The sequence below is a fragment of the Salmo salar genome, chromosome ssa12 (genome assembly GCF_905237065.1).
Source record: "Salmo salar chromosome ssa12, Ssal_v3.1, whole genome shotgun sequence".
Lineage (NCBI taxonomy): Eukaryota > Metazoa > Chordata > Actinopteri > Salmoniformes > Salmonidae > Salmo > Salmo salar.
Window position 1 is genome coordinate 94934551 of NC_059453.1, and position 22069 is coordinate 94956619.

Genomic DNA, 22069 nt, shown 5'->3' on the forward strand with positions numbered 1-22069 from the left:
AGAATTTGTAATTAATCGTGATTAATCACAGCCAATCCTGAACTAGATTTATTTTATAGTTTGACAGCCCTGACATGAACATACTAAATGAGCTTCACAGGGATTCATAGTATAATAATCAGTAATACACTGTAGATGTTTTCCTATTCTGTATTGACCAATAGTCTCATCTTCTCCTGCCTGATTGAGTCGTCCATTAGTACTCTGAGGTCAGAGGAATAAAGAGATGCCAGATGGACTCCCTTGGTTTTACCATCTGTCTGCTGTTGTTCTCTGAGTCTGAGCCAAACCCTCTCTATAGATTACCATTGAAAGAGATGTGTTTATTGCTCTTGGTGTCAAGGATCAAGGAATTCATATATATTTTTTTTGTGTGATTGGAACTGTCCATATGACAAATTGGGCTTTACTTTGATTTCCTTGCAGAATTGAATCTACTTGACAGGTAATGTGGATATACTTGACAGGTATTTTTTTTATCAATATGGTAGGTCTACATAGAAGTTATAGACACTGTTGTACTAATATACTCTCTGTCCGTATTGGCAGTACAAGCGATCCCCTTACCTCTCTTCTCCTCTCCTCCCCTTCTCTCCTCGCCTCTCATCTCTTCTCCTTTTCTTCTCTCCACTTATCCCCTCTCCTCTCGTCTCCTCTTCTCCCCTCTCAACAGCTAAGTGATGATCACTGTATAATTACCAGCTTCCATTCTGGTCCTCTTTCGTCTCCAGATAGTCTTTAATTGATGCTAAATTGTAGTTGTTATTCAACACAGTGAATAAGAGAGGGTTTATTGATGGTGTAATTACTTTCTGTCATGTCTTACATGTGCTCCTATCTTTGGCTGAGGGAACGTCCCTAATGAAGCCCTATGTTGCCCTGGTCAAAAGTACTGCATTATGAAGAGATTAGGGTGTCATTTGGGATGCACACCGTGCATTTATGTTGTTGGCGGTGGGGTTGTTATAGCTACCCTGGTGTACATACTGTGTGTATAACAACGGGCTGCTCCCAACCACCAACCGTTGGAACATTCTGTTTTGACTGTCTGGGACAAGAGAAGAAGAAGAAAAGAAGAACTCTCACAGGACAATAAAGTTATTCTAACAGGACGATAAAGTTATTCTAACAGGACGATAAAGTTATCCTAACAGGACGATAAAGTTATTCTAACAGGACGATAAAGTTATCCTAACAGGACGATAAAGTTATTCTAACAGGACAATAAAGTTATCCTAACAGGACGATAAAGTTATCCTAACAGGACGATAAAGTTATCCTAACAGGACGATAAAGTTATCCTCACAGGACGATAAAGTTATCCTAACAGGACAATAAAGTTATTCTAACAGGACGATAAAGTTATCCTAACAGGACGATAAAGTTATCCTAACAGGACGATAAAATTATCCTAACAGGACGATAAAGTTATCCTAACAGGACGATAAAGTTATCCTAACAGGACAATAAAGTTATCCTAACAGAACGATAAAATTATCCTAACAGGACGATAAAGTTATCCTAACAGGACAATAAAGTTATTCTAATTGAAATGGATTTGAATAGAACAGACATCATAGACTAGAGCTCATTCATGTGTCAGGTACCTAGAGAGAAAAAAGAGGAAGGGTGAAATGAAGTTGATCACTTTGATTTATTTATTAGAATGGAAAGAAACAGAGAATCACCAAAACATCTGGTTGATTCAAATGACAGAACTTTTCCTGTGAGCAATAAACAAACAGAAAACAACAAAAACTGTGATGGCATCTAATCAATAGAATATGTTGATACTGTGATGGCATCTAATCAATAGAATATGTTGATACTGTGATGGCATCTAATCAATAGAATATGTTGATACTGTGATGGCATCTAATCAATAGAATATGTTGATACTGTGATGGCATCTAATCAATAGAATATGTTGATACTGTGATGGCATCTAATCAATAGAATATGTTGATACTGTCATGGCATCTAATCAATAGAATATGTTGATACTGTGATGGCATCTAATCAATAGAATATGTTGATACTGTGATGGCATCTAATCAATAGAATATGTTGATACTGTGATGGCATCTAATCAATAGAATATGTTGATACTGTCATGGCATCTAATCAATAGAATATGTTGATACTGTGATGGCATCTAATCAATAGAATATGTTGATACTGTGATGGCATCTAATCAATAGAATATGTTGATACTGTGATGGCATCTAATCAATAGAATATGTTGATACTGTGATGGCATCTAATCAATAGAATATGTTGATACTGTGATGGCATCTAATCAATAGAATATGTTGATACTGTGATGGCATCTAATCAATAGAATATGTTGATACTGTGATGGCATCTAATCAATAGAATATGTTGATACTGTGATGGCATCTAATCAATAGAATATGTTGATACTGTGATGGCATCTAATCAATAGAATATGTTGATACTGTGATGGCATCTAATCAATAGAATATGTTGATACTGTGATGGCATCTAATCAATAGAATTATAATCAAAATAATATGTTGATATCTATTACTTGCCATGATAATGGAAACACTTATGTTTAAATGCAATATTGTACTGTATTCATTTTCATTGAGTGGTTATAATTATGTACATGTGTAAAGAGCTGGAATACCAGTATTGGTGTTATATAGTCATCCTGATGGTTCATAAAACAAAAGCCAAAATGAACACAGCAATGCTGATCCCAGGGTTACAAAATGCTGGTCTCTTTCTTTAAAAAATTGTTCCCAAGTTTCCCAGAAATCCTGGTTGGAGGACTCCGGATTTCCTGCATATTCCCTTCCCATTCCAGGAGTCTTCCAATTTGGGATTTATGGAAAACCTTGAAATTTTGTGAAGAGTTACCAGATATTTACAACCTTAGATGATCTCCTGTATTCTCTCTCCTACAGACAGTCTGTTCATTAGCCCTTTCTTATCAGACAGTAGCATCTCAATGCTACTATTCAGTCAGTAGCATCTCAATGCTACTATTCAGACAGTAGCATCTCAATGCTACTATTCAGTCAGTAGCATCTCAATGCTACTATTCAGACAGTAGCATCTCAGTGCTACTATTCTGTCAGTAGCATCTCAGTGCTACTATTCAGACAGTAGCATCTCAGTGCTACTATTCTCTCAGTAGCATCTCAGTGCTACTATTCTGTCAGTAGCATCTCAATGCTACTATTCTGTCAGTAGCATCTCAATGCTACTATTCTGTCAGTAGCATCTCAATGCTACTATTCTGTCAGTAGCATCTCAGTGCTACTATTCAGTCAGTAGCATCTCAGTGCTACTATTCAGTCAGTAGCATTTCAGTGCTACTATTCAGACAGTAGCATCTCAGTGCTACTATTCTGTCAGTAGCATTTCAGTGCTACTATTCTGTCAGTAGCATTTCAGTGCTACTATTCTGTCAGTAGCATCTCAGTGCTACTATTCTGTCAGTAGCATCGCAGTGCTACTATTCAGTCAGTAGCATCTCAATGCTACTATTCAGACAGTAGCATTTCAGTGCTACTATTCTGTCAGTTGCATCTCAGTGCTACTATTCAGACAGTAGCATCTCAGTGCTACTATTCTGTCAGTAGCATTTCAGTGCTACTCTGAGCTACACAGAACACATTATTTGCTGAACCATCAAGCAATGTTTGGCATAGACATCAATTTAAATTGAACTCATGCAAATGGCCCACAGTGAGATACATTAGGAGAGAAGAGAGACACAAACAGTGGTGAGTCTGGGTTTTAACAACAACGTTCAATGGCACACTATGGGCCCTGGTCTAAAGTAGTGCACTACCCTATGGGCCCTGGTCTAAAGTAGTGCACTACCCTATGGGCCCTGGTCTAAAGTAGTGCACTACCCTATGGGCCCTGGTCTAAAGTAGTGCACTACCCTATGGGCCCTGGTCAAAAGTAGTGCACTACCCTATGGGCCCTGGTCAAAAGTAGTGCACTACCCTATGGGCCCTGGTCAAAAGTAGTGCACTACCCTATGGGTCCTGGTCAAAAGTAGTGCACTACCCTATGGGTCCTGGTCTAAAGTAGTGCACTGTATAGGTTGCCATTTGGAACGTACACCATGAATGAGTGATTTTCAGGAAGTGGCCACAGTAAATTCCATACACCATGAATGAGTGATTTTCAGGAAGTGGCCACAGTAAATTCCATACACCATGAATGAGTGATTTTCAGGAAGTGGCCACAGTAAATTCCATACATCTTACATCATCTGGGTTTATAAAAATAAGTGAATTCATACAGTATATACGGCATATTTATAAAAACCAACGCAAACCGTCTCTATGCGAGAACCCCCCCCAGTGAGCTAGTTATTATGAAGGAGCTATAGCTGAAGTAGGTGTACATATGCTGTCCTGTTGTCCTGTCCTGCTTGTCCTGCTGTCTTGTCTGTCTCTATGTAGATACTCTACAGCTGTCCTGTCCTGCTGTCCTGTTGTCCTGCTGTCCTGTTGTCCTGCTGTCCTGTTGTCCTGTCCTGTTGTCCTGCTGTCCTGTCCTGCTGTCTTGCTGTCCTGCTGTCCTGCTGTCCTGTCCTGCTGTCCTGTTGTCCTGCTGTCCTGTCCTGTTGTCCTGCTGTCCTGTCCTGCTGTCCTGTTGTCCTGTCCTGTTGTCCTGCTGTCCTGTCCTGCTGTCCTGTTGTCCTGCTGTCCTGTCCTGTTGTCCTGTCCTGCTGTCCTGTCCTGTTGTCCTGCTGTCCTGTCCTGCTGTCCTGTTGTCCTGCTGTCCTGTTGTCCTGCTGTCCTGTTGTCCTGTTGTCCTGCTGTCCTGTCCTGTTGTCCTGTTGTCCTGCTGTCCTGTCCTGCTGTCCTGCTGTCCTGTCCTGCTGTCCTGTTGTCCTGTTGTCCTGTTGTCCTGCTGTCCTGTTGTCCTGTATGTCTATAGAGTCTGGTTATGTATGTCTATAGAGTCTGTAGTTATGTATGACTATAGGATCTGTAGTTATGTATGTCTATAGTCTGTAGTTATGTATGTCTATAGAGTCTGTAGTCATGTATGTCTATAGTCTGTAGTTATGTATTAACATTGGAGTATGTCTATAGAGTCTGTAGTCATGTATGTCTATAGTCTGTAGTTATGTATGTCTATAGAGTCTGTAGTTATGTATGTCTATACAGTCTGGTTATGTATGTCTATAGAGTCTGTGGTTATGTATCGAGTCTGTAGAGATCCATTTTATTGTATTTTAACGTGTGTGTGTGTTTCAATGTGTGTGTGTTTGTGTATGTGTGCGTGTGTGTCCAAGCTAACATGCAGCATTAGTCTCACAAGAGTAGCTACCATGCATGGCATCTTAGTTTGACAGCTGGGGTGAGAAAATCATCTCTCATCCCTCAGACACGTCCTAACAGAGGTTTTGCTGTTTAAATCCCAGTAACAAAGTTGGAAATACACAGCTTTTATCGTGTTAAATGTTTAATAATATTGACATATCAGTTGTGGAAACACAATTTCTCTATTCAACAAAAACATAATGTTGTTAAAATAAACAACAACCTTTAGTAGAAGATACCACTTCTGTGGTGAGAGACAGGAGGAAATACCATGTTAGAGAGGAGCTCGCGAGCAGTGTGGTCACCATGTTAAAGAGGAGCTCGCGAGTAGTCTGGTCACCATGTTAGAGTGGCGCTCGCGAGCAGTCTGGTCACCATGTTAAAGAGGAGCTCGCGAGCAGTCTGGTCACCATGTTAGAGTGGAGCTCGCGAGCAGTCTGGTCACCATGTTAGAGTGGCGCTCGTGGGAGCAGTCTGGTCACCATGTTAGAGTGGAGCTCGCGAGCAGTCTGGTCACCATGTTAGAGTGGAGCTCGCGAGCAGTCTGGTCACCATGTTAGAGAGGAGCTCGCGAGCAGTCTGGTCACCATGTTAGAGTGGAGCTCGCGAGTAGTCTGGTCACCATGTTAGAGTGGAGCTCGCGAGCAGTCTGGTCACCATGTTAGAGTGGAGCTCGCGAGCAGTCTGGTCACCATGTTAGAGTGGAGCTCGCGAGCAGTCTGGTCACCATGTTAGAGTGGAGCTCGCGAGCAGTCTGGTCACCATGTTAGAGTGGCCCTCGTGGGTGCAGTCTGGTCACCATGTTAGAGTGGAGCTCGCGAGCAGTCTGGTCACCATGTTAGAGAGGAGCTCGCGAGCAGTCTGGTCACCATGTTAGAGTGGAGCTCGCGAGCAGTCTGGTCACCATGTTAGAGTGGAGCTCGCGAGTAGTCTGGTCACCATGTTAGAGTTAAAACTCAGGACAGGATGAAATAACTCGTAGTCTTAGTAGTACTCGCTGCCATTCCCCTCCCCCAAAAATCTAACATTTTATCATAAAAGTAATACTCGGCATAATAAATAAAATAAATTAAACAACACATTTCAAATTAAAATATTACCAAAAACTCACAAAAAAACAACGCAAAACGAGAGGTTAGATTTTTTTGTCTAGTCATTTTTTGAAACTTTTTTTTTTTTTTTTACATCGTTCTTCCAAAAATTGAGGAGTTGAACACAGGAACACAGACATCATGTACTGTATAAAAGCTCATACGCACGTACAGTTGAGCATCACTCACCAGTGTTTTAATTTATAAACTCTTAGTGGGAATATTTCATTATTATCAATAATAAATCAATAATCAATAACAGCAGTACAGTAGAACGAAAGGAAGGTTAGAAGAAGATAAAAATGGAAGTTAGGAATAGTCTATGTGTGCATCCCAAATGCCACCCTATTCCCTATATAGCGCACTTCTTTCAACCTGAACCGTATGTGCTCTGGACTAAAGTAGTGCACCGTAAAGGAATTAGGTTGCCATTTGGGACGCAGACTATGGCTTAATAGGTTTCCAAGACCTGACAACATAAATATAGCTATCTAAACGAGCCAATCAAACATCCCTCCTAGTGGTTCACTATATAAAGGACAAAAAAAGCCTAAAAAACTAAATCAATCGAAAATGTCCAACTACAACCACATCATCAAGCAAGAAGAAAGAGAATGGAGGAGAACAAAAAAACCCTGCTATTTCCTTCCCTCCATTCTTTCCCCCTTTCTTTCTTGTCTCGTGGACGGAGGAGGTGAGAGCTGGAGGGATAGATGGAGGATGGAGACAGACGTCATCAGTACGGCGCAAACTTCTGTCTCTCTGGTTTCTTCCCGATCCCATTGGCGGAAGAAATCTTCGCCGTATAGATCTGAGCCTGGGCCTGGGCCTGAGCCTGAGCCTGGGCCTGGGCCTGGGCCTGGGCCTGGGCGGCGGCTGCATTGGCGGCAGGGTTGGATAAAGCCAGGTAGGGCATGGATTGGAGGGATTTCATGGATTGCATTCCGAGGAGGCTGGAGAGGGGGAGGGCCCCGTAGGGGTTGCCCATCATGGGGACTGCAGCGTGGGGGTGGGACATGCCGGGGCAGCCCATGGCAGCCAGGGTGGCAGCAGCAGCGGCTGAGGAGGAGGCGGGGGAGGGGGTTGGGTGTAGGCCATGGTGAGGTCAGCAGAGGTCGACATGGAGGAAGACTGGGCGGTGGATTTGGCGGTCTCTAAACTGCACAGGGGGATAGGAGGAGGACGATAGGAGGTGGAGGGGTGGAGGGAGGGAAGGGAGGGAGGGTGGAGGGAGGGAGGGAGGGACGAGGAAAGGAGGAAAGGAGGGAAGGAGGAGTACCGGATGAAAACGGGTTAGAAGGTTAAATAAATAAAAGACATGTTAAAGAAAGTAAAAATTAAATAAATTAAATAAAAGGAGATAAAAAAATGTGTGTTTTGCTGGAGGTTGCAACAGATTACTGGAAGGGGGTTCTTTAGGACTCTCATGTGGGGAGAGGGTGCTATAAGTCAGGGTGATGGCTTGGGTAGGGGCTTGGGTAAGGGAAACAAATAAGTTCAAAGTTCATTAGGAATTTCCTTATTATTGTAAGATTCGAATATACATATTGCATTTGTCAATATGTAATGAAATATATATATTGCATATTGCGAATGTATTGTCTGTGTGAATACAATTTCTAACTACTTACTAATATAGTGTAATTAGTAATATAGTGTAATTAGTAATATAGTGTAATTAGTAATATAGTGTAATAAGTAATACAGTGTAACTAGTAATACAGTGTAATTAGTAATATAGTGTAATAAGTAATACAGTGTAACTAGTAATACAGTGTAATTAGTAATATAGTGTAATTAGTAATATAGTGTAATTAGTAATATAGTGTAATAAGTAATATAGTGTAATTAGTAATATAGTGTAATAAGTAATATAGTGTAATTAGTAATATAGTGTAATTAGTAATAGAACATGTAGGATGTGTAATTCAGCATGGCTATAATATGTTTTTTAGGGTAGAAGAATGATGGAATGTTATGGTGTGACGTTCTGGCCCTACAGTCCAATGTTTTGCACTTCGTACTTATAGGGTATGTTCAAAATGTAGCACTTTAACCTGTCAGATGCAACACCTGGAAGAGAGACAGCGAGTGAACTGTAAACGCTCTAGTCGCTGTGCTGATCGGAGGCGAGAGGTCCTCAGAGAACAGTCACGCAATTGTATTTAATCAGTGTGTTAGCGCATCATTGTCATACTTGACAGTTTTAGTATCCTTAATGCAAATGTGTTGCAAGTGTCGTTTTCTAATAGTATGGGTTGTTGTAGTCTATCTCTCCAATACTCAGAAGTAAAACTCCTTTGTCCAAATGTGTAATCTGTGGAGATAAATGTGTAAAGATTCTCTCATGAAGCAGTAGGACTGAGTCTGGAGACATGAGTTTCTAGGGCCAGGGTTTTTTCCTGATCATGTGACCTGACCAGGGTTCTTTCCTGATCATGTGACCTGACCAGGGTTCTTTCCTGATCATGTGACCTGACCAGGGTTCTTTCCTGATCATGTGACCTGACCAGGGTTCTTTCCTGATCGTGTGACCTGACCAGGGTTCTTTCCTGATCATGTGACCTGACCAGGGTTCTTTCCTGATCGTGTGACCTGACCAGGGTTCTTTCCTGATCATGTGACCTGACCAGGGTTCTTTCCTGATCATGTGACCTGACCAGTGGAATAAAACAGGTGCCAGTACTTATTCTAATTTGACAGTATTGTTAAGTCATATTTTAGAGCCAATTCAATAAGGTGTTGGACTCAAACAGCGCTCTGTACCAGTGTGTACCGGCCCAATTCAAGCACTGCCAGGAAGTGGTCCAGTTGCTGGGGCTAAAAGATACTGTACACATCTTGTATCTTATTGTTTACATTGTTGTCCTGCTGGGTGGTGCTTTCTCTTACCAGGAGGAGGGAGAGGGAGGGGAGGTGCTTTCTCTTACCAGGAGGAGGGAGAGGGAGGAGAGGGGTGGTGCTTTCTCTAACCAGGAGGTGGGAGAGGGAGGGGGGTGGTGCAATCTCTTACCAGGAGGAGGGAGAGGAGGGGAGGGGAGGTGCTTTCTCTTACCAGGAGGTGGGAGAGGGAGGGGTGGTGCTTTCTCTAACCAGGAGGAGGGAGAGGGAGGGGAGGGGTGGTGCTTTCTCTTACCAGGAGGTGGGAGAGGGAGGGGTGGTGCTTTCTCTTACCAGGAGGTGGGAGAGGGAGGGGAGGTGCTTTCTCTTACCAGGAGGAGGGAGAGGGAGGGGAGGGGAGGTGCTTTCTCTTACCAGGAGGTGGTAGAGGGAGGGGTGGTGCTTTCTCTTACCAGGAGGTGGGAGAGGGAGGGGAGGTGCTTTCTCTTACCAGGAGGTGGGAGAGGGAGGGGAGGGGTGGTGCTTTCTCTTAGCAGGAGGTGGGAGAGGGAGGGGAGGTGCTTTCTCTTACCAGGAGGTGGGAGAGGGAGGGGAGGGGGTGCTTTCTCTTACCAGGAGGTGGGAGAGGGAGGGGAGGTGGTTTCTCTTACCAGGAGGTGGTAGAGGGAGGGGAGGTGGTTTCTCTTACCAGGAGGTGGGAGAGGGAGGGGAGGGGAGGTGCTTTCTCTTACCAGGAGGTGCTTTTACGGAGGTGGGAGGGAGGAGACAGGAGGTGGGAGAGGGAGGGGAGGTGCTTTCTCTTACCAGGAGGTGGGAGAGGGAGGGGAGGTGCTTTCTCTTACCAGGAGGTGGGAGAGGGAGGGGAGGGGAGGTGCTTTCTCTTACCAGGAGGTGGGAGAGGGAGGGGTGGTGCTTTCTCTTACCAGGAGGTGGTAGAGGGAGGAGAGGGGAGGTGCTTTCTCTTACCAGGAGGTGGGAGAGGGAGGGGTGGTGCTTTCTCTTACCAGGAGGAGGGAGAGGGAGGGGAGGTGCTTTCTCTTACCAGGAGGTGGGAGAGGAGGGGAGGTGCTTTCTCTTACCAGGAGGAGGGAGAGGGAGGGGAGGGGAGGTGCTTTCTCTTACCAGGAGGTGGGAGAGGGAGGGGAGGGGTGGTGCTTTCTCTTACCAGGAGGTGGGAGAGGGAGGGGAGGGGAGGTGCTTTCTCTAACCAGGAGGTGGGAGAGGGAGAGGAGGGGTGGTGCTTTCTGTAACCAGGAGGTGGGAGAGGGAGGGGAGGGGTGGTGCTTTCTCTAACCAGGAGGTGGGAGAGGGAGGGGAGGGGTGGTGCTTTCTCTAACCAGGAGGTGGGAGAGGGAGGGTTTCAAGGAGGGGGGAGGTGCTTTCTCTTACCAGGAGGTGGGAGAGGGAGGGGTGGTGCTTTCTCTTACCAGGAGGTGGGGAGGGAGGGGAGGTGCTTTCTCTTACCAGGAGGTGGGAGAGGGAGAGGGAGGGGAGGTGCTTTCTCTTACCAGGAGGTGGTGTTGGGTAAAGTTAATGGAGATGGTTGTTCCCGTGATGGTGATGTCCCCTCCCTCCCTCCCTCCCTCCCTCCCTCTCTACTCCTTGTGTGCTGTGCTCGGTGGTGGCAGAGAATTCTCTTACCAGGAGGTGATGAGGTATTGGGCCAGGTTGATAGAGATGGGGGTCCCTGTGATGGTGACGGCTCTATCACTGGTGCTGTCCAGCTGGCTACCAATCTTTATCTGAGCCCCTGACGCCTGGCGGATCTCATTGATCTTGGTTCCCTGACGCCCGATGATGGAGCCGATGAGCTGAAGGAGAGAGAGAGGAGAGAGAGAGGGGGGACGTGAGAATGTGGGAGGAGGCCTGTGTGTGTGTTTTGATCTTGGTTCCCTGATGCCCGATGATGATCAGGTCAATGATGGAGCCAAGGAGAGAGGGAAGAAACGAGGACGCTTCACCAGACACTTGACAGATCATGTCCTAACTCCAAAGGGAGTTAGTGTTGACCATACTAAATGTTCAGGGTACACTTGAACAACAGATGGCAATCTTAATGTGACTTCCCAGAATACAGTGCATTCGGGAAAGTATTCAAACACCTTGACTTTTTCCTAATTTTGTTACATTACAGCCTTATTCTAAAATTGATTACATTTTTTTTTATCTCATCAATCTACACACAATCCCCCATAATGACATCACAATACACCATAATGACATCACAATACCCCATAATGACATCACAATACCCCATAATGACATCACAATACACCATAATGCCATCACAATACCCCATAATGACATCACAATACCCCATAATGACATCACAATACCCCATAATGACATCACAATACCCCATAATGACATAGCAATACCCCATAATGACAAAGCAATTTTCTTTTTCTTTTTTTGCAAATCTATTAAAAAAAAGAAACTGAAATATCACATTTACATAAGTATTCAGACCCTTTACTCAGGACTTTGTTGAAGCAGCTTTGGCAGTGATTACAGCCTCAAGTCTTCTTGGGTATGACGCTATACGCTTGGTACACCTGTATTTGGGGAGTTACTCCCATTCTTCTCTGCAGATCCTCTCAAGCTCTGTCAGGTTGGATGGGGAGCATTGCTGCACAGCTATTTTCAAGTCTCTCCAGATGTTCAATTGGGTTCAAGTCCGGGCTCTGGCTGGGCCACTCAAGGACATTCAGAGACTTGTCCCGAAGCCACTCCTGCATTGTCTTGGCTGTGTGCTTGGGGTCGTTGTCCTATTGGAAGGGGAACTTTCGCCCCAGTCTGAGGTCCTGAGTGCTCTGGAGCAGGTTTTCATCAAGGATCTCTCTGTACTTTGCTCTGTTCATCTTTCCCTCGATCCTGACTAGTCTCCCAGTCCCTGCTGCTGAAAAACATCCCCACAGCATGATGCTGCATCCACCATGCTTCACCGTAGTGATGGTGCGAGGTTTCCTCCAGATGTGACACTTGGCATTCAGGCCAAAGAGTTCAATCTTGATTTCATCAGATCAGAGAATCTTGTTTCTCATGGTCTGAGAGTCTTTAGGTGCCTTTTGGCTGTCTAAGCGGGCTGTCATGTGCCTTTTACTGAGGAGTGGCTTCCTCCTGGCCACTCCACCATAAAGGCCTGATTGGTGGAGTGCTGCAGAGATGGTTGTCCTCCTGGAAGGTTCTCCCATCTCCACAGAGGAACTCTAGAGGTCTGTCAGTGACCATCGGGTTCTTGGTCACCTCCCTGACCAAGGCCCTTCTTCCCAGATTGCTCAGTTTGGCAGGGCAGCAAGCTCTAGGATGAGTCTTGGTGGTTCCAAACTTCTTCCATTTAAGAATGACGGAGGCCACTGTGTTCTTGGCGAACCTTCAATGCTACAGACATTTTTTGGTACACTTCCCCAGATCTGTGCCTCGACGCAATCCTTTCTCAGAGCTCTACGGACAATTCCTTCGACCTCATGACTTGGTTTTTTGCTCTGACATGCACTGTCAGCTGTGGGACCTTATATAGTCAGGTGTGTGCCTTTCCAAATCATGTCCAATCAATTGAATTTACCACAGGTGGACTACAATCAAGTTGTAGAAACATCTCAAGGATGATCGATGGAAACAGGATGCACCTGAGCTCAGTTTTGAGTCTCATAGCAAAGGGTCTGAATACTTATGTAAATAAGGTATTTCTGCTTTTTATTTTTAATAAATTAACAAAATTTTCAAAAAAAATGTTTTCGCTTTGTCATTATGGGGTATTGTGATGTCATTATGGGGTATTGTGATGTCATTATGGGGTATTGTGATGTCATTATGGGGTATTGTGATGTCATTATGGGGTATTGTGTGTAGATTGCAGAGAATAGTATTTTTTTTTTCACATCCATTTTAGAATAAGTCTGTAACGTAACAAAATGTGGAAAAAGTCAAGGGGTCTGAATACTTTCCGAAGGCACTGTACATGAGAAATAAATGTAAACGTTTGTGTATCATGGAAACATTGTCTTGAGCATGGTTTAAAAACAAACATGTACTCCCTCCAGTCCCACAGTTTGTCTCAGTGCAGAACAGATCTAACAAGGAAAAGCTACTAACCTTTAAAATCAGGGGTCAATTCCAATACCTTGCAAACCATACTGGTAGTCAATCTGTACACTACATCCTGCTACAGCCAACAGATCCCTCACCTATACCCATTGAAGGTAAGTGACTATTGATTTCTTACCACGGTAACTTCACAAGTGTATTTGCTTCTGGACATGAGTCACACAAGTGTTTCTGTTATAGTGGGTCAGACTAGTGTTTCTGTTATAGTGGGTACATTTTACATTTAAGTCATTTAGCAGACGCTCTTATCCAGAGTGAATACATACATTTCATGCATTTAAATTATTATTATTTAAAAATTTTGTACTGGCCCCCCGTGGGAATCGAACCCACAACCCTGGCGTTGCACACACCATGCTCTACCAACTGAGCCACAGGGAAGGTATAATAGAAATGCAATCAGAAACAAACAGCAGAAATGTAAAACAAACCAACAACAACAAAACAGTCCACATCCTGTGGATGAAAACAGCTCGTTGATGAGAGGTCGAAGGAGAATGTCACAGATGGGCTAATGCAGCAGACGACCACACCGGGTTCCACTCCTGTCAGCTGAAAACAAGAAGAAGAAGAATCGCTCCAGTGGGCACGCCATCGCCAACACCGGACAATTGAGGAGTGTAAAAACATCGCCTGGTCCGATGAATCTTGGTTCCTGTTACGTCATTCTGATGGCAGAGTCAGGATTTGGCTTAAGCAGCATGAGTCCATGGCCCCATCCTGCCTGGTGTCAACGGTACAGGCTGGTGGTGTAATCGTGTGGGAAATTAGCAATTAAGCAACGTTTCTATGCCCCAAAGAATTCACACTGTTCTGGAGGCAAAGGGGGGTCCGGCCCGATACTAGATGGGTGTACCTAATAAACTGGTCACTGAGTGATTGTGGCCGACCTAATAAACTGGCCACTGAGTGATTGAAGCCAACAGGGTCATCCATCCATCAATGGGTATATTCCTCTGTAAACTGGTGATCTCTGTATACCCGTCGCAAGACCCACTGGTTGATGCTTATTTATAAAACCCTCTTAGGCCTCACTCCGCCCTATCTGAGATATCTACTGCAGCCCTCATCCTCCACATACAACCCCTGTTCTGCCAGTCACATTCTGTTAAAGGTCTCCAAAGCACACACACATTCCTGGGTCGCTCGTCTTCTCAGTTCGCTGCAGCTAGCGACTAGAACGAGCTGCACCAAACACTCAAACCGGACAGTTTTATCTCCAGCTCTTCATTCAAAGACTCAATCATGGACACTCTTACTGACAGTTGTGATGTTTCTGTGCCCAATAATACTTGTATCATGTTTTGTGGTGCTACCGTGTTGTTGTCATGTTGTGTAGCTACCATGTTGTTGTCATGTTGTGTAGCTACCATGTTGTTGTCATGTTGTGTAGCTACCATGTTGTTGTCATGTTGTGCTGCTGCCATGTTGTTGTCATGTTGTGTAGCTACCATGTTGTTGTCATGTTGTGCTGCTGCCATGTTGTTGTCATGTTGTGTTGCTACCATGTTGTTGTCATGTTGTGTTGCTACCATGTTGTTGTCATGTTGTGTAGCTACCATGTTGTTGTCATGTTGTGTAGCTACCATGTTGTTGTCATGTTGTGTTGCTACCATGTTGTTGTCATGTTGTGTTGCTACCACGCTGTGTTGTCATGTTGTGTTTCTACCATGTTGTTGTCATGTTGTGCTGCTGCCATGTTGTTGTCATGTTGTGTAGCTACCATGTTGTTGTCATGCTGTGCTGCTGCCATGTTGTTGTCATGTTGTGCTGCTGCCATGTTGTTGTCATGTTGTGTTGCTACCATGTTGTTGTCATGTTGTGTTGCTACCATGTTGTTGTCATGTTGTGTAGCTACCATGTTGTTGTCATGCTGTGCTGCTGCCATGTTGTTGTCATGTTGTGTTGCTACCATGTTGTTGTCATGTTGTGTTGCTACCACGCTGTGTTGTCATGTTGTGTTTCTACCATGTTGTTGTCATGTTGTGCTGCTGCCATGTTGTTGTCATGTTGTGTTGCTACCATGTTGTTGTCATGTTGTGTTTCTACCATGTTGTTGTCATGTTGTGTTGCTACCATGTTGTTGTCATGTTGTGTTGCTACCACGCTGTGTTGTCATATGTTGCTGCCTTGCTATGCTGTTGTCTTAGGTCTCTCTTTACGTAGTGTTGTCTTGTCTCTCTTGTCGTGATGTGTGTTTTGTCCTATATTTATTTTTATTGACATTTTTTTTAATCCCAGCCCCCATCGCCACAGGAGGCCTTTTTTGCCTTTTGGTAGGCCGTCAGTGTAAACAAGAATTTGTTCTTAACTGACTTGCCTAGTTAAATAAAGGTTAAATATATATATTTTTTAATAATCGCTAGTCTTGTTTGGAACAATATATCAGAGCTCTCAACTTAAACTACAATAGGTGCTGCAGCCTGACTCATCCTCCTGTCTCTGCTCTGGGATCGTCTAGTGTTCCTGTGGTCTGGGTCTAGTGTGGTAGTTTGGTTCTGCTGTGTCCTGTCTGTGTGTGTTCTCATCCTCCTGTCTCTGCTCTGGGATCGTCTAGTGTTCCTGTGGTCTGGGTCTAGTGTGGTAGTTTGGTTCTGCTGTGTCCTGTCTGTGTGTGTTCTCATCCTCCTGTCTCTGCTCTGGGATCGTCTAGTGTTCCTGTGGTCTGGGTCTAGTGTGGTAGTATGGTTCTGCTGTGTCCTGTCTGTGTGTGTTCTCATCCTCCTGTCTCTGCTCTGGGATCGTCTAGTGTTCCTGTGGTCTGGGTCTAGTGTGGTAGTATGGTTCTGCTGTGTCCTGTCTGTGTGTGTTCTCATCCTCCTGTCTCTGCTCTGGGATCGTCTAGTGTTCCTGTGGTCTGGGTCTAGTGTGGTAGTTTGGTTCTGCTGTGTCCTGTCTGTGTGTGTTCTCATCCTCCTGTCTCTGCTCTGGGATCGTCTAGTGTTCCTGTGGTCTGGGTCTAGTGTGGTAGTATGGTTCTGCTGTGTCCTGTCTGTGTGTGTTCTCAGGTCTGGTTATTCTCAGTGACAGCAGAGGGCATAGATAAGGGATACGGGATCTGTCAAAGATAGCCAAGCCCAGTGTCAGAGATCAGGGCCAGACCTGGGTTCAAGTACTATTCGAAATATTTCAAATACTTGTAGAGTTTGATCTGGTCTAACTGGAGTGATCTGGTCTGACTGGAGTCTAACTGGAGTGATCTGGTCTGACTGGAGTCTAACTGGAGTGATCTGGTCTAACTGGAGTCTAACTGGAGTGATCTAGTCTAACTGGAGTGATCTGGTCTGACTGGAGTGATCTGGTCTGACTGGAGTGATCTGGTCTAACTGGAGTGATCTGGTCTGACTGGAGTGATCTGGTCTAACTGGAGTGATCTGGTCTAACTGGAGTGATCTGGTCTAACTGGAGTGATCTGGTCTGACTGGAGTGATCTGGTCTAACTGGAGTGATCTGGTCTGACTGGAGTGATCTGGTCTGACTGGAGTGATCTGGTCTAACTGGAGTGATCTGGTCTAACTGGAGTGATCTGGTCTAACTGGAGTGATCTGGTCTAACTGGAGTGATCCTGTCTAACTGGAGTGATCTAGTCTAACTGGAGTGATCTGGTCTAACTGGAGTGATCTGGTCTAACTGGAGTGATCTGGTCTAACTGGAGTGATCTGGTCTAACTGGAGTGATCTGGTCTGACTGGAGTGATCTGGTCTGACTGGAGTGATCTGGTCTGACTGGAGTGATCTGGTCTAACTGGAGTGATCTGGTCTGACTGGAGTGATCTGGTCTAACTGGAGTGATCTGGTCTAACTGGAGTGATCTGGTCTAACTGGAGTGATCTGGTCTGACTGGAGTGATCTGGTCTAACTGGAGTGATCTAGTCTAACTGGAGTGATCTGGTCTAACTGGAGTGATCTGGTCTAACTGGAGTGATCTGGTCTAACTGGAGTGATCTAGTCTAACTGGAGTGATCTAGTCTAACTGGAGTGATCTAGTCTAACTGGAGTGATCTGGTCTAACTGGAGTGATCTGGTCTAACTGGAGTGCCAGCTGCCAGGTGAGTGAGACATTTGTACTTTTGCAACTACTTTATTGTTCTCATTGCGTCAGTAAAGCCCAGATATTTCACTATTTGAAATTACAAAAAAATGATTTGAAACAGTATTTCAACCCAGGTCTGAGAGGAAGCCCCGCTCAGTGTCAGTGTCAGGGCAGAGGCCCTTTGTGGAGAGGGGCCCTGATGTCAGGAGTTAGGCCCCTGATCCAGAGAGAGCCCTATGTCTCTGTGAGTGTGTCTCAAATTACACCCTATTCCATTTGTAGTGCACTACTTTTTATCAAGACCCATAGAGCTCTGGTCTAAAGTAGTGTACTATATAAGGAATAGGGTGCCATAGAGCTCTGGTCTAAAGTAGTGTACTATATAGGGAATAGGGTTCCATTTGGGATACAGAACTCCCTGTCATGTCTGAGGCCTGGACAGTGATGAAGTGACACCAACATGGACGTGTTGGCAGCTCGGCATGCTTAGCTAAAGGACAGACCTTCATTTCCTTTTGTTCTCCCCTCACTCGCTCTCCTCTCGGCGCTCTCCTCTCTCTCTCTGTCTCTCTCTGTCTCTCATCTGTCCTGTCTTTCTACCTCTCCTTTCGCCCTCTCCATCTCCCCTATCTCCCCCCTCTCTCTCTCTCTCTCTCTTCTTTTGTCACGAGTCACCTGCTCACCCAGTGTCTGATCTATCAACCCCTCTGTCCTTCTCCCATCCTCCTTCCTTCCTTCCCTCCCTCCCTCCTTCCTTCCTTCCCTCCTCTCCTCTCTCCCCTCCCTCCCCTCCTTCCTTCCTTCCCTCCATCCTTCCTTCCCTCCTCTCCTCTCTCCCCTCCCTCCCCTCCTTCCCCCACTGCAGTCTATTAATGGCCTGCTGATTATTTTGGGGGGACTAAGCTAAGTGCCCACAGACAAGTACCAGGTCCAAAGCACTTTGTCTGTCTGACTGTTAGCTCTCCAACTGTCCCCATATCACTGTACAGCACAGGACTCAGTTGATCTCATTCTGATGTTAAAGAAGCGGAAAACAACCAGGTTATTTTGGGTGGATTCCCTGCTGCCAGTTGTAATGTGAAACGGCTTATTATGTGGAGCTGGTGGACACACACACACACACACAGCCCCCCCCCCAGATAAAGCCCCTCCAGGCCCTCAGGAAATTCTCAGCAGCGTGTGCCTGTCGGGCTTATTGTCTCTCTCTGTCTCTCTCTCTCTCTCTCTCTCTCTCTTCTCTTTCCCTCTCTCCCATCTTATTCCTATTCATATTGTTCACCTTCCGATAGAAAGGGGGTTTTGTGGAAAGAATTTGAGTTGCGACCTTATCTAACACGATTAACAACTTTATCCATCAAGGTTTTGACGGATGTTAGAACATTGAATCTTTAATGCGAAAGGCCGTCTGTAACGGAAGACCACAGAAACACAATGACAGAATGCCAAACAATGGCTGCGTACCATCCCTCAAATCCATCTTCTGTTCTTTCAGTCCAAGGTCCCTTCCTCTGACTTCAATGAGCTTTGAGAGGAATTGAGGAACCAAGGACGGCCGAAAGCAAGGATTTGATAGCTAGAAACGTTTTCAGACACAGACGATATATTAACAATGTGGGACAAAAGTAACTGCGGTCTCCTTGTCTATATGAATATTCAGAGTCTCAATTACAATGACTTGAAACAAAGATCTGAAATCCACACCGTTCCTTTCATTAACGATAGACGTTTATCCTCATTCTCCCTGTCTTGACGTTTATCCTCATCCTCCCTGTCCTGACGTTTATCCTCATTCTCCCTGTCTTGACGTTTATCCTCACCCTCCCTGTCCTGACGTTTATCCTCATCCTCCCTGTCTTGACGTTTATCCTCATCCTCCCTGTCTTGACGTTTATCCTCATCCTCCCTGTCTTGGCGTTTATCCTCATCCTCCCTGTCTTGATGTTTATCCTCATCCTCCCTGTCTTGACGTTTATCCTCATTCTCCCTGTCTTGACATTTATCCTCATCCTCCCTGTCTTGACGTTCATCCTCATCCTCCCTGTCTTGACGTTTATCCTCATGCTTCTTGACGTTTATCCTCATTCTCCCTGTCCTGACGTTTATCCTCATCCTCCCTGTCTTGACGTTTATCCTCATCCTCCGTCTTGACGTTTATCCTCATCCTCCCTGTCTTGACGTTTATCCTCATCCTCCCTGTCTTGACGTTTATCCTCATCCTCCCTGTCCTGACGTTTATCCTCATCCTCCCTGTCTTGACGTTTATCCTCATCCTCCCTGTCTTGACGTTTATCCTCATCCTCCCTGTCTTGACGTTTATCCTCATCCTCCCTGTCTTGACGTTTATCCTCATCCTTCTTGACGTTTATCCTCACCCTCCCTGTCCTGACGTTTATCCTCATCCTCCCTGTCTTGACGTTTATCCTCACCCTCCCTGTCTTGACGTTTATCCTCATTCTCCCTGTCCTGACGTTTATCCTCATCCTCCCTGTCTTGACGTTTATCCTCACCCTCCCTGTCTTGACGTTTATCCTCATCCTCCCTGTCCTGACGTTTATCCTCATCCTCCCTGCCCTGACATTTATCCTCATCCTCCCTGTCTTGACGTTTATCCTCATCCTCCCTGTCCTGACGTTTATCCTCATCCTTCTTGACGATTTTCCTCATCCTCCCTGTCTTGATGTTTATCCTCATCCTTCTTGACGTTTATCCTCATCCTCCCTGTCTTGACGTTTATCCTCATCCACCCTGTCTTGACGTTTATCCTCATCCACCCTGTCTTGACGTTTTTCCTCATTCTCCCTGTCTTGACGTTTTTCCTCATTCTCCCTGTCTTGACGTTTTTCCTCATTCTCCCTGCCCTGGCAGCGATCTAGGATGGATGACTAGGGTAAACTTCCGAACCATGCAGTCCTTCTCTTCTGACATGCAGGGACAGAAATAACAAAGGCCAGCATATCAGGGCACTTCTCCAGGAGTGTTGGGCGGTGATATCAGTGGCTGGTGGAATTTGTTTGGGAAGCCCCATGCTCTGGCTCTGTCTCATGTCTAAAGTATGTGTCCCCCCCCGCACTATGCCCTGCTACTTCCCCCACCTCTAGAGTCTACACTGTCTATGCTGGGCCATGCTGAGTTGGGCTGGGCAGGGGCAGGGGAGGGGCTTGGGAGGGGCTGGGGAGGGGCTGGGCCATACTGAGTTTGGCTGGGCTGAGCAGGGGAGGGGCTTGGGAGGGGCTGGGGAGGGGCTGGGCCATACTGAGTTGGGCTGGGCTGAACAGGGGAGGGCTGTCCTGTCCTGAGCTGAACAGGGGAGGGCTGTCCTGAGCTGGGCTGAACAGAGGAGGGCTGTCCTGAGCTGGGGTGGGCCGAGCTGGGGAGGGCTGTCCTGAGCTGGGGTGGGCCGAGCTGGGGAGGGCTGTCCTGGGCTGGGCTGAACAGGGGAGGGCTGTCCTGGGCTGGGCTGAACAGGGGAGGGCTGTCCTGGGCTGGGCTGAACAGAGGAGGGCTGTCCTGGGGTGGGCCGAGCTGGGGAGGGCTGTCCTGGGGTGAACAGAGGAGGGCTGTCCTGAGCTGGGGTGAACAGAGGAGGGCTGTCCTGAGCTGGGGTGAACAGAGGAGGGCTGTCCTGGGGTGAGCTGGGGAGGGCTGTCCTGGGCTGGGGTGAACAGAGGAGGGCTGTCCTGGGGTGAGCCGAGCTGGGGAGGGCTGTCCTGGGCTGGGGTGAACAGAGGAGGGCTGTCCTGGGGTGAGCTGGGGAGGGCTGTCCTGGGCTGGGGTGAACAGAGGAGGGCTGTCCTGGGCTGGGGTGAACAGAGGAGGGCTGTCCTGGGGTGAGCTGGGGAGGGCTGTCCTGGGCTGGGTGAGCTGTACTGTATTGTGTGGAAAGAGGAGGGCTGTCCTGGGCTGGGGTGAACAGAGGAGGGCTGTACTGTATTGTGTGGAAAGAGGAGGGCTGTCCTGGGCTGGGGTGAACAGAGGAGGGCTGTACTGTATTGTGTGGAAAGAGGAGGGCTGTCCTGGGCTGGGGTGAACAGAGGAGGGCTGTACTGTATTGTGTGGAAAGAGGAGGGCTGTCCTGGGCTGGGGTGAACAGAGGAGGGCTGTACTGTATTGTGTGGAAAGAGGAGGGCTGTCCTGGGCTGGGGTGAACAGAGGAGGGCTGTACTGTATTGTGTGGAAAGAGGAGGGCTGTCCTGGGCTGGGGTGAACAGAGGAGGGCTGTACTGTATTGTGTGGAAAGAGGAGGGCTGTCCTGGGCTGGGGTGAACAGAGGAGGGCTGTACTGTATTGTGTGGAAAGAGGAGGGCTGTCCTGGGCTGGGGTGAACAGAGGAGGGCTGTCCTGGGCTGGGGTGAACAGAGGAGGGCTGTACTGTATTGTGTGGAAAGAGGAGGGCTGTCCTGGGCTGGGGTGAACAGAGGAGGGCTGTACTGTATTGTGTGGAAAGAGGAGGGCTGTCCTGGGCTGGGGTGAACAGAGGAGGGCTGTACTGTATTGTGTGGAAAGAGGAGGGCTGTCCTGGGCTGGGGTGAACAGAGGAGGGCTGTACTGTATTGTGTGGAAAGAGGAGGGCTGTCCTGGGCTGGGGTGAACAGAGGAGGGCTGTACTGTATTGTGTGGAAAGAGGGCTCAGTTGAAAGCCCTCTGGTTGCTTTATTTACTGCTCTGTTTTGACAGCAC

At 46.4% G+C, this 22069-nt stretch overlaps 1 pseudogene; it reads right to left on the minus strand.

Annotated features, from left to right (window-relative positions):
- Positions 1-5445: 5445 nt before the first annotated feature.
- LOC106566209 (poly(rC)-binding protein 2-like) overlaps positions 5446-22069 on the minus strand; it is a 58832-nt pseudogene continuing 42208 nt past the window's right edge.